The sequence below is a fragment of the Puma concolor genome, chromosome F2, assembly GCF_028749965.1.
Source record: "Puma concolor isolate L17-30 chromosome F2, mPumCon1.1.hap2, whole genome shotgun sequence".
Taxonomy (NCBI): domain Eukaryota; kingdom Metazoa; phylum Chordata; class Mammalia; order Carnivora; family Felidae; genus Puma; species Puma concolor.
Window position 1 is genome coordinate 67,153,883 of NC_141684.1, and position 11,419 is coordinate 67,165,301.

General features: G+C 39.0%; 1 long non-coding RNA gene across 2 annotated transcripts in view; it reads left to right on the forward strand.

Moving 5' to 3' along the window:
* The window catches only part of LOC147572072 (uncharacterized), a 121,920-nt gene that overhangs the window by 27,752 nt on the left and 82,749 nt on the right, over positions 1-11,419 (forward strand). The window lies entirely within an intron of this gene.

Here is an 11,419-nt window from a genome sequence, read left to right on the forward strand (position 1 = left end):
CCATTTGGGAGATGCTCTGGGCCTGCAGTCTGGGACTCATATACCACATGGTCATACATTCTTAGGAACTCTAATTTCTGTTTTGGACTTTCAGTCTTTGTATACTCTTGCTGCATTTAGGTGCAACCTATCAAACTTATTAATGTTTTCTGTAATGAAATTATAAAAATTTAATGTGATATCATTTTAGAATTGAGATAAATGAAAGTGACAACTGTAATTTAAAATGTAAACTATTTGTCCAGTAGAACTGAAATCAGAGATACACAGAATTTTAGAAAATAAAACCTTGAGATACCACAAATACGGGTTTTATAATTTAAAAATGGTCTAAGACCTTTTGTAGCAACGTGGATGGAACTGGAGAGTGTTATGCTACGTGAAATAAGTCCTACAGAGAAAGACAGATACCATATGTTTATGTGGATCCTGAGAAACTTAACAGAAGACCATGGGGGAGGGGAAGGAAAAAAAAAGTTAGGGAGAGAGCCAAACCATAAGAGAATCTTAAAAACCGAGAATAGGGGCGCCTGGGTGGCGCAGTCGGTTAAGCGTCCGACTTCAGCCAGGTCACGATCTCGCGGTCCGGGAGTTCGAGCCCCGCGTCAGGCTCTGGGCTGATGGCTCAGAGCCTGGAGCCTGTTTCCGATTCTGTGTCTTCCTCTCTCTCTGCCCCTCCCCCGTGTCTCCCTCTCTCTCTGCCCCTCCCCCGTTCATGCTCTGTCTCTCTCTGTCCCCCCCCCCCCCCAAAAAAAACGTTGAGGAAAAAAAAAAATTAAAAAAAAAACTGAGAATAAACTGAGGGTTGATGGGGGGGTGGGAGGGAGGGAGGGAGGGAGGGAGGGAGGGAGGGGAGGGTGGGTGATGGGCACTGAGGAGGGCACCTGTTGGGATGAGCACTGGGTGTTTTATGGAAACCAATTTGACAATAAATTTCATATTAAAAAAAATAAAAATAAAAATGGCCTAAGAACTTTCTAAAGATTCTCTGATACCAGATTCTCCATAGCATAGCATACTTAGTGTTTTTTTGTTTTTATTTTTGTTTTTTGATACAGTGTATTGAAAATGTAGCTCCAAGATCTTGAACCTATGAGAACAATTGATGTAGGTTAGGAATGGTAACTCTAGTAACCACAGGGCCATTCAGCAATGGACCTGAATGAAGCCCATAGCTCACACATTATTACAATCTATTTGAAGTGATCTTTGGTTTATGGCTTTCTTGGTCTAGAAATTTTGAAAATATTGCTTAGTTACTATAGGTTAATCTGGGCCTGAAAATGATTACTCAAGAAACCTCTTAAGTGTGTTAGCACAATCTCCTAGAACTAGCATTTCTGTGAAAGGGTACCTGGGTAGGCCTTCCAAGTGTATCGTGTGTTTTTTTCCCTGAGTAACCAATCACTTCGAAAGGACCTTTCCAGTTTCTGAGACTATAATATAGTCTCATGTACTCTTAAACTTTATCAGCAAGTAAAAAATAATAAAAAAAAAAATCAAGATTACAAAGAACTGAAAAACTGTCATGGGAATACAAGTTGTTGAATGTTGACACCAGAAAATCAGATATGGTGAGAAACAGCAGCAGCTTTCCTGAAACAATGCTCATATGAACCAAAGTTGTTAGAACTTAGAGCAAGAGAGATCTTTTTTTTTTTTTTTGATGTTTGTTTATTTTTGAGAGAGAGAGAGAGACAGCGCACGAGCAGAGGAGGGGCAAAGAGAGAGGGAGACACAGAATGCAAAGCAGGATCCAGGCTCTGAGCTGTCAGCACAGAGCCCAACGTGGGGCTTGAACTCAGACAGGGAGATCACGTTCTGAGCCAAAGTTGAATGCTTAACCAACAGAGCCACCCAGGTGCCCCTCAAGAGAGATCTTTTTTTTTTTTTTGTAAATGTACAAATGTATCACTATTTTTATTTGCATTTAAGCCAAATTTCTATGAGCTAGAAAGTTAGACAATGTATAATCCATATTTTATACATTAACACAAATTTCAAAACATAAAGTATAGCAATATTCTCTATTATTCAAATCCACATTTTTTTAAATCTACAATATTTATAAAACTTAACACCTCCTGCAACAAAGCCAACATTATTAGGAGAGTTGTTTGAGGAGTTTTTAGTGGTTGCAGTGGAGACAATTTTCCTCATTAAGTAACTGTATAGGGATTTAACACATTCTTTTTTTTTTTTTTTTTGGATTTAACACATTCTTTAAGTTGCTTGAATGCAACCTAGAATGTGGTAATGGTAACAAAATACATATCAATTCAAACATTCAAGACAAAAAGACTTACTTTTTACTTAAGCCAATAATGAATTTTGAAAGTACATTAAAAAACACCCTCCCAACCACTGTTAACACACTCCTTTATGCTTTCACAGCGTGTTCCAGGAGTTATCATTTTCTGTGCCTCCACAGGTCTTTCTATTGGGACAGTTATCAATCACCTTTCTCATCTTTGCATTAACCTGTCCGTCTGCCTAGCCCGGTACCTATCTCTAGCCAACATTACAGTTTCTTCATTATTTTGCCTTGCAGACTTGTTCCTCACCTCGTGTGGTCCCTCTTGTTCTTTGCCCATCTCTTGGCATTCCTCTGTGAATCTATGTTTTGCTGCCAGTGATGTTTCAGAACTGGAGGGTTTCTCTGAGTTTCTTTCTTTGTCTCTGTTTCTCATTTTATTGGATCTTTCCCAGTCAAGAAACCCATCCTTTGCCCTAGAATTCGGGCTGCTTTCTTTTTTGTCTCGGTTTCTTTCTGGACTGAACACTTATTTCTCGTTGTTCTCTATGTCTGTACTTATCACTGTTTTCATATCTTTCTTTCCTTGCTTTTGCATGCTCTTCTTTGCTTTTCTCAAGAGAGATCTTAAAGGCAAACAATCAAGGTTGCAGGAAATGATTCAGAATATTACCCATGAATATATTTCCTTGGATATTGATAAATTCCATGCAACATGAGTCAGTCTATGGCTATTACAAAATGAATTGGATATCAGGGATTCCTGGTGCCTCTGTCTTTAGGTTCTTTCCATCATGTGTAGCCTACACTTATTGCCATTAAAGTGGAAACTACCAGATAACACTATGCCACACACACAGTGTTTGAGTTACATACACAAAGTGGGTGTTTTTCAGACTTGCATATGTGTGAGAATCACTAAGAGTGTTTGTTACAAAGGTTGGTTTTATTCTGATTCAGGGGATCTGCAGACCACGTTTTGAGACACATTGCTTTAAAATGAAAGAATGAGGGGCGCCTGGGTGGCACAGTCGGTTAAGCGTCCGACTTCAGCCAGGTCACGATCTCGCGGTCCGTGAGTTCCAACCCCGCGTCAGGCTCTGGGCTGATGGCTCGGAGCCTGGAGCCTGTTTCCGATTCTGTGTCTCCCTCTCTCTCTGCCCCTCCCCCGTTCATGCTCTGTCTCTCTCTGTCCCAAAAATAAAAAACGTTGAAAAAAAAAATTAAAAAAAAATAAAATGAAAGAATGAGAAACAGCATAGAGGTTTCGATTTGTTTTTTTGGTTAAAGGTCTTGTTCACACTCTTTGGAAGTCATTCTTGTAGTTGCAAAATGTTAGTATTCGTTCAGGAAGGGAAAATAGGTTTTATCATTGTTCAGAGCCCATTTTTCATATATACGTGATGAAGTTTATACTCCTAATCGAGAACTTTTCTTTGAACTGTAGGTGTATATATCTAGCTGTCTGCTGGAACACCTCTACCCAAATGTCTAACAGACTTCTCCCACCTCACTCAGCCACACTAAAATCCTCCTTTCAGGCCTGGTTCACATGCAGTTTTCCCAATTTTGTTTAATGGCAAAATCAGTCTTCCAACTGTTGAGGCCAAAATACTTGGAATTATTCAAAGAATTATTTTTTTAAATTTTATTTATTTTGAGAGAGAGAGAGAGAGAGAGCAAGTGAGGGAGGTGCAGAGAGAGAGGAAGAGAGAATCCCAAGCACACAGCCAGCACAGAGCCCAGCGTGGGGCTCAGTCTCACAAACCATGAGATTATGACTTGAGCCGAAATCAAGAGTTGGACACTTAACTGACTGAGCCACTCAGGCACCCCCCCCTTTTTTTTTATACTCCACATCCAGTTGACTGACAAATCCTTTTGCTTCTACCTTCAGAATATATCTAGAGTATGATCATTTTATCCCTACCTCTTGCTACATCCTGGCTCAAGCTTTTAACTATCTTTCATCTGAATTATTGCAAGTCTCCTTACTATTGTTGCTTCCATTCTGATTCCTTTATAATCTGTTCTCAACCCAGCAGCCAGAGTGTTCTAAAATTAAAACCACATCATGAACTCTGCAGTGGCTTCCTGTGTCACCCAGAGTAACAGCCAAAAAACTGAGACCGACCTACAAAGTTTGAGATCTCTCTGATCTTTTCTTACATCTCTCTCTTTCCTGCTTACTTTCTTGTAGGTCCACTCTGTTCCACATCATTTCTTGAAGCCACAGGCCTTTGTACTAGCTGTTCCCTCATTGTACTAGTTGCCTGGAATGATCTTCCCCTGGGATATCTGAATGGCTCCCTTCCTCACCTCCTTCAAGTCTTTGCTTTAATGTTGCCTTCTCCAAGGACCAACTCTTACTCCTTTATTTATTTAAAACTGTGATCCCTTTTTCCTCCTGCCCATCTTTTCTACCATGAGTCCCCTAATCCCCTTTGTCCTGCTCTGGTTTTCCAAAGCACCTGTCCCCTGGTAAAATTCTAGATTAGCTTTTTTTTTTTTTTTAATTGATTGATTGATTATTTTTCTTTCTCCCACACTGGAATGTAAGAGCCACAAGGAAGCAATTTTTAGCTATTTTGTTCATTGAGGTGTCCCAGTTCTTAGAAAGGTACTCAATAAATATTTGCTGAGGAAACTCAATGAAATGTTTATGGAATAGTTACTGAAAGTCAAGTGCTGCTCTGAGTTCGAGGAGCACCACTGTGAATAGACAGGACAGTTCTGCCTTCTTGGAGCTTACATTCCTAGTGGGAACTAACTGCACAATAGCAGAACTGCAGAATGTGCAGCATTTTGTGTGGAGACCAGCACAGTGGGGCTGATAAAGTAGCCACAGCAGTCAGAGATGGAGGAGAATACCTAGTAGCGCCCTCTGCAAAATACAGAGTGGACCGCAAAAGCTGTGGTATGCAGGATAGTGAAAACTTCCAAAAAACAGAGAGTGAATTACAGTATACGAAAGCATAAGAATTACAGGAAAAAAAAAAGTGAACACAAACAAGAAAGCATTTGTGGGGGAAAAAGAAAGAAAGCTATGTAAACAGCATATAATAGAAACTCCAATAATAGTGGCTTAACCACACAGTGGTTTATTTTATCACATAAAAGAAATCCACATGAGGGAGCCAGGTGCCGGGTGGAAGCTTCAGGATTCCACCAGTGACTGAGTGTCCCATCTCTTCCACTACCCTCAGCACATGCCTCTGTCCTCAAAATCACTTCCTGGAAGGAGGCAAAAGGAAAGGCCAAAGGAACCTTCCAGAAAATGACATAGTTCTTATGGGCTAGAACTTGATCACCTGGCCACACCTAGCTGCAAAGGAGTCTAAGGAAACTAGTCTTTTATTTTTTTATTTTTTATTTTTAATTTTTTTCTTTTTATTTATTTTTTTAATTTTTTTTCCAATATATGAAATTTATTGTCAAATTGGTTTCCATACAACACCCAGTGCTCATCCCAAAAGGTGCCCTCCTCAATACCCATCACCCACCCTCCCCCCCCCACCCCCTATCAACCCTCAGTTTGTTCTCAATTTTTAAGAGTCTCTTATGCTTTGGCTCTCTCCCACTCTAACCTCTTTTTTTTTTTTTTTTTTCTTCCCCTCCCCCATGGGTTCCTGTTAAGTTTCTCAGGATCCACATAAGAGTGAAACCATATGGTATCTGTCTTTCTCTGTATGGCTTATTTCACTTAGCATCACACTCTTCATTTCCATCCATGTTGCTACAAAGGGCCATATTTCATTCTTTCTCATTGCCACGTAGTACTCCATTGTGTATATAAACCACAATTTCTTTATCCGTTCATCAGTTGATGGACATTTAGGCTCTTTCCATAATTTGGCTGTTGTTGAGAGTGCTGCTGTAAACATTGGGGTACAAGTGCCCCCTATGCATCACTACTCCTGTATCCCTTGGGTAAATTCCTAGCAGTGCTATTGCTGGGTCATAGGGTAGGTCTATTTTTAATTTTCTGAGGAACCTCCACACTGTTTTCCAGAGTGGCTGCACCAATTTGCATTCCCACCAACAGTTCAAGAGGAAAACTAGTCTTTCAATCCAGAGCATCGTCACCACAACTATCTTTGCCATAGTAATAAATGGGTAAATTGCAATTTATTTGAAGAGAATTCAAGATTAAAATACAGCACATACAAGAGCTGGAACCAAGACCTTGATTAAATCATATCTGGTAGGAAGGGTTGGTAGTTAGAATTGTACTGTGTGCATAACTTGATATGCATAACTTGATATATCACTAGTTCTTTGTATTTGAGTGTTGAGGGTGATTAACAAGGAGGGAGATTTAAAAGTTACGAAACTGATGTCCCTTGAACAGATGGTGAGAATTTCAAATTGAAATGGTGCTTTTGTAGTTATAGGCTTTATGCCACTGACATGCAACATTGACTGTTTTTATGTCCTTTGAATAAAGGAGTATAGAAACCCAAGAATTGGTGTATCTTTTGGATCACATTTAGGGAATGTTTGTAAAGAGTATCAGAAGTCCTTTGTTTTAAAATTTAATATTAGTATTTTTAAAAAAAGGAATGAATGTACAGTGAAAAGTACATCATTTCCTACCCCAGATCATTATATCCTTAACCCTCCAGACTTTCAGTGTCTCTCCCCAGAAGCAACTACTCTCACCAGTTTCTTGTATAAGAAGTCACATAAAACTCATGAACCTTGAGAAAATGAATGCTTGGTTCTTACTGGTAACAGTGATGACTCTGATATGTAGGCATTAAGAGGAAGAGCAACCTGAAATGATACCAGCTCTAAGAAACCCATCCTTGGTTAGGCCAGGCAGATGTTATCACTGCCTCTGAAACTCCTTCGTGTCTTTTTATAATTATCATCATTTTTTGCTGTGGTAAAATATAACAAAGTTTGCCATTTTAACTGTTCTTAAGCATACAGGTCAGTGGCATTGAGTAAATTCACGTTGTTGTGCAACCATCACTGCTATCCATTGCCAGAACTTTATCCTCTCCCTCCCTCCCAAGCCCCCCACCCCCACCTGCTGAGCCCCTGGTAACTACCACTCTATTTCATTTCCTGTCTCTATCAAGTTTCCTATTCTGGGTATTCATATAATTGGAATTGTACAGTATTTGTCCTTTTGTGTCTGGCTTATCTTAGTTGGCCTAATGCTTCCAGGCTCATCTGTGTTGTAGCATGTGTCAGAATTATCTTCTTTTTAATTCCATTGTATTGATATTCCATGTTTTGTTTATCTGTTCATCTGTTGATGAACATGTGGGTTGTTTTCACCTTTATGCTGTTGTGAAAATTGTTGCTATGAACATTGCTGTACTAGATTTGAGTTCCTGCTTTTAATTCGTTTGTATCCTTTATGTCTTTTTATAACGTACTGTGGTTTATTGTAGTTGATACACAGATGCTTTAAGTTACCCATTAGATTCCAATCCCTTGAGAGCGGGGCCCATAATTTTTTTCCACTCGCAAATGTACTCATTTGGTCATTCAGCAGTTATATATTGAGTACCTGCTGAGTACCAGGCATCGGGGTAGACTCTGGGGACACAGAGTGCTATGACAAATATGACCTCTATCTTTTTGCAGCAAAAATCTAACGAGGGACATTTTTTTTTTCTCATTGCATAGAAAAATGACTTGTACATTGTAAATATTCAACAAATATTTGTTGACCTGGTTAACTTACTGACTTCACATGTCCTCAGTGATTCTTGAGGGTATCATATCAGTGACTGGATAGCAGTAAACATTTGGAACAAATGTAAGCTCTGTGAGATTAGGAATCATGCCTTTCTTGTTCACTGTTGTATTTCTAGCAAATAGGATGGTGTCTAATACACAGTATGGTCTCAATAATTTTTAAACAAATACTGATGACATAATTTGTTCTAATGAACTCTGCCAAGTTCTAATGAACTCTGCCCATATATTATGGTTGGAAAAAAGTGAGGCATTTAAGAAAGCCAGAAGAGTAGTGACCAGGTCAGGAATAGAACCTGGGTGTCCTGACCTTCAACTGATGCTTTATGCCCTTGATCACACTAGTATATAAAATTAGAACTGATGTTCCACCTTTCTGCGAAAGATGTGAACTTTAATTAGCTATACTCACAGTATGGAGGTTTAAGGTCTTTACATTTCCTAAAAATGATAATGAATCAGATTCCAAAATAGGCTTGTTAAATGCTATTCTTAAATAAAAAAGATAGCATATGACGATGAATTGCTATTTCTGCTATGAAGGATGAGGTGTTACTGTGCCGTCTGCTTGGGAGGGCCTCACCAAGCCATGTCTAACTTGATATGTCATTTCTTTGCTCATCCAGCTCAACCCCATTTTGGGGGTTTGGAAATGATACCCAATTCCTGGCTGTCAATTAATTATTTAGGCCTTTTGGATCTTTTGAGCAACCTGGTTTGGAAATATTTAATCCTATGTTATAATGAGTTAAAGTTTATCTCGTTAGGAATTCTTGTTACATTTTTCATGAATGAGAAGGCTGAGTCCTTTGATTATTTTTAAGTTTTTGGATTTTTTGTGGATCTTAAAGCCAAGCTATTTTTAAAATTTCAGATATTTCCAAGAAGCCTCCATTATTTGAAATGTGCAAATTCATTTCATAATAAAATCTAAGAAGAGTATAGACTAAATTTACACCCAACGTTAGCTGATCAAGCTCTGAGACCCTCAGAATCTGCTGATGGTACAGGAAATAGAGGACCTTAATTCATAAGGTAAACAATTTTGTGTAAATATGTAAAGAGTTTGACAATTTAATAAGAATGAATTGAGTAGAAATTCTCCAGAAGAACTTGAAGAGAGTAGGAATTTGTCCATTTCTTCCAGGTTGTCCAGTTTGTTGGCATATCATTTTTTCATAGTATTCCCTGATAATTGCTTGTATTTCTTAGGGGTTGGTTGTAATAATTCCATTTTTGTTTGTGATTTTATCTATTTGGGTCCTCTCCCTTTCTTTTTGAGAAGCCTGGCTAAAGGTTTATCAATTTTGTTTATTTTTTCAAAAAAACAGCTCTTGGTTTCATTGATTGGCTCTACTGTTTTTTTAGATTCTGTATTGTTTATTTCTGCTCTGATATTTATTATTTCTCTTCTTCTGCTGGGTTTGGGGTGTCTTTGCTGTTCTGATTCTAGTTTCTTTAGGTGTGCTGTTAGATTTTGTATTTGGGATTTTTCTTGTTTCTTGAGATAGGCCTGGATCGCAATGTATTTTCCCTTCAAGACTGCCTCTAGTCTTGAGGGGACCCTTTGCTGCATCCCACAGGGTTTGGATTGTTGTATTTTCATTTTCATTTGTTTCCATATATCTTTTAACTTCTTCTCTGATTGCCTGGTTGCCCCATTCATTCTTTAGTAGGATGTTCTTTAACCTCCATGCTTTTAGAGGTTTTCCAGACTTTTTCCTGTGGTTGATTTCAAGTTTCATAGCATTGTGATCTGCAAGAGTGCATGGTATGATCTCAATTCTTGTATACTTATGAAGGGCTGTTTTGTGACCCAGTATGTGATCTATCTTGGAAAATGTTCCATGTGCACTTGAGAAGAAAGTATATTCTGTTGCTTTGGGATGCAGAGTTCTAAATATATCTGTCAAGTCCATCTGATCCAATGTATCATTCAGGGCCCTTGTTTCTTTATTGATTCTCTGCCTGGATGATTTGTCCATTGCTGTAAGTCGAGTATTAAAGTCTCATGCAATTACCACATTCTTATCAATAAGGTTGCTTATGTTTGTGATTAATTGTTTTATGTATTTGGGGGCTCCTGAGTTTGGTGCATAGACATTTATAATTGTTAGCTCTTCCTGATGGATAGACCCTGTGATTATTATATAATGCCCTTCTTCATCTCTTGTTACAGCCTTTAATTTAAAGTCTAGTTTGTCTGATATAAGTATGGCTACTCCAGCTTTCTTTTGACTTCCAGTAGCATGATAGATAGTTCTCCATCCCCTCACTTTCTTTTTTTTTTTTTTTTTTTTAATTTTTTTTTTCAACGTTTATTTATTTTTGGGACAGAGAGAGACAGAGCATGAACGGGGGAGGGGCAGGGAGAGAGGGAGACACAGAATCGGAAACAGGCTCCAGGCTCTGAGCCATCAGCCCAGAGCCCGACACGGGGCTCGAACTCACGGACCGCGAGATCGTGACCTGGCTGAAGTCGGACGCTTAACCGACTGCGCCACCCAGGCGCCCCCATCCCCTCACTTTCAATCCGAAGGTGTCCTCAGGTCTAAAATGAGTCTCTTGTAGACAGCAAATAGATGGGTCTTGTGTTTTTATCCATTCTGATACCGTATGTATTTTGGTTGGAGCATTTAGTCCCTTTACATTCAGTGTTATTATTGAAAGATATGGGTTTAGTGTCATTGTGATGTCTGTAGGTTTCATGCTTGTAGTGATGTCTCTGGTTCTTTGTGGTCCTTGCAACTTTTCACTCACAGAGTCCCCCTTAGGATCTCTTGTAGGGCTGGTTTAGTGGTGATGAATTCCTTCAGTTTTTGTTTGTTTGGGAACGCCTTTATTTCTCCTTCTATTCTGAATGACAGACTTGCTAGGTAAAGGATTCTTGGCTGCATATTTTTCCACTCATCATATTGAAGATTTCCTGCCATTCCTTTCTGGCCTGCCAAGTTTCAGTAGACAGGTCTGCTACTATCCTTATGTGTCTGCCTTTGTATTTTAAGGCCCGTTTATCCCTAGCTGCTTTCAGAATTCTCTCTTTATCCTTGTATTTTTTTCCAGTTTCACTATGATATGTCGTACAGAAGATCGATTCAAGTTACGTCTGAAGGGAGTTCTCTGTGCTCTTGGATTTCAATGCCTATTTCCTTCACCAGATGAGGGAAGTTCTCAGCTATGATTTGTTCAAGTACACCTTCAGCCCCTTTCTTTCTCTCTTCTTCTTCTGGAATTCCTATGTTACGGATATTGTTCCCTTTGATTGAATCACTTAGTTCTCTAATTCTCCCCTCAGCCTCCTGGGTTTTTTTATCTCTCTTTTTCTCAGCTTCCTCTTTTTCCAAAATTTTTTCTTCTAATTCAGCTATTCTCCCCTCTGCCTCTTCAATCTATGCTGTGGCTGTCTCCATTTTATTTTGCACCTCATTTATAGCATTTTTTAGCTCCTCA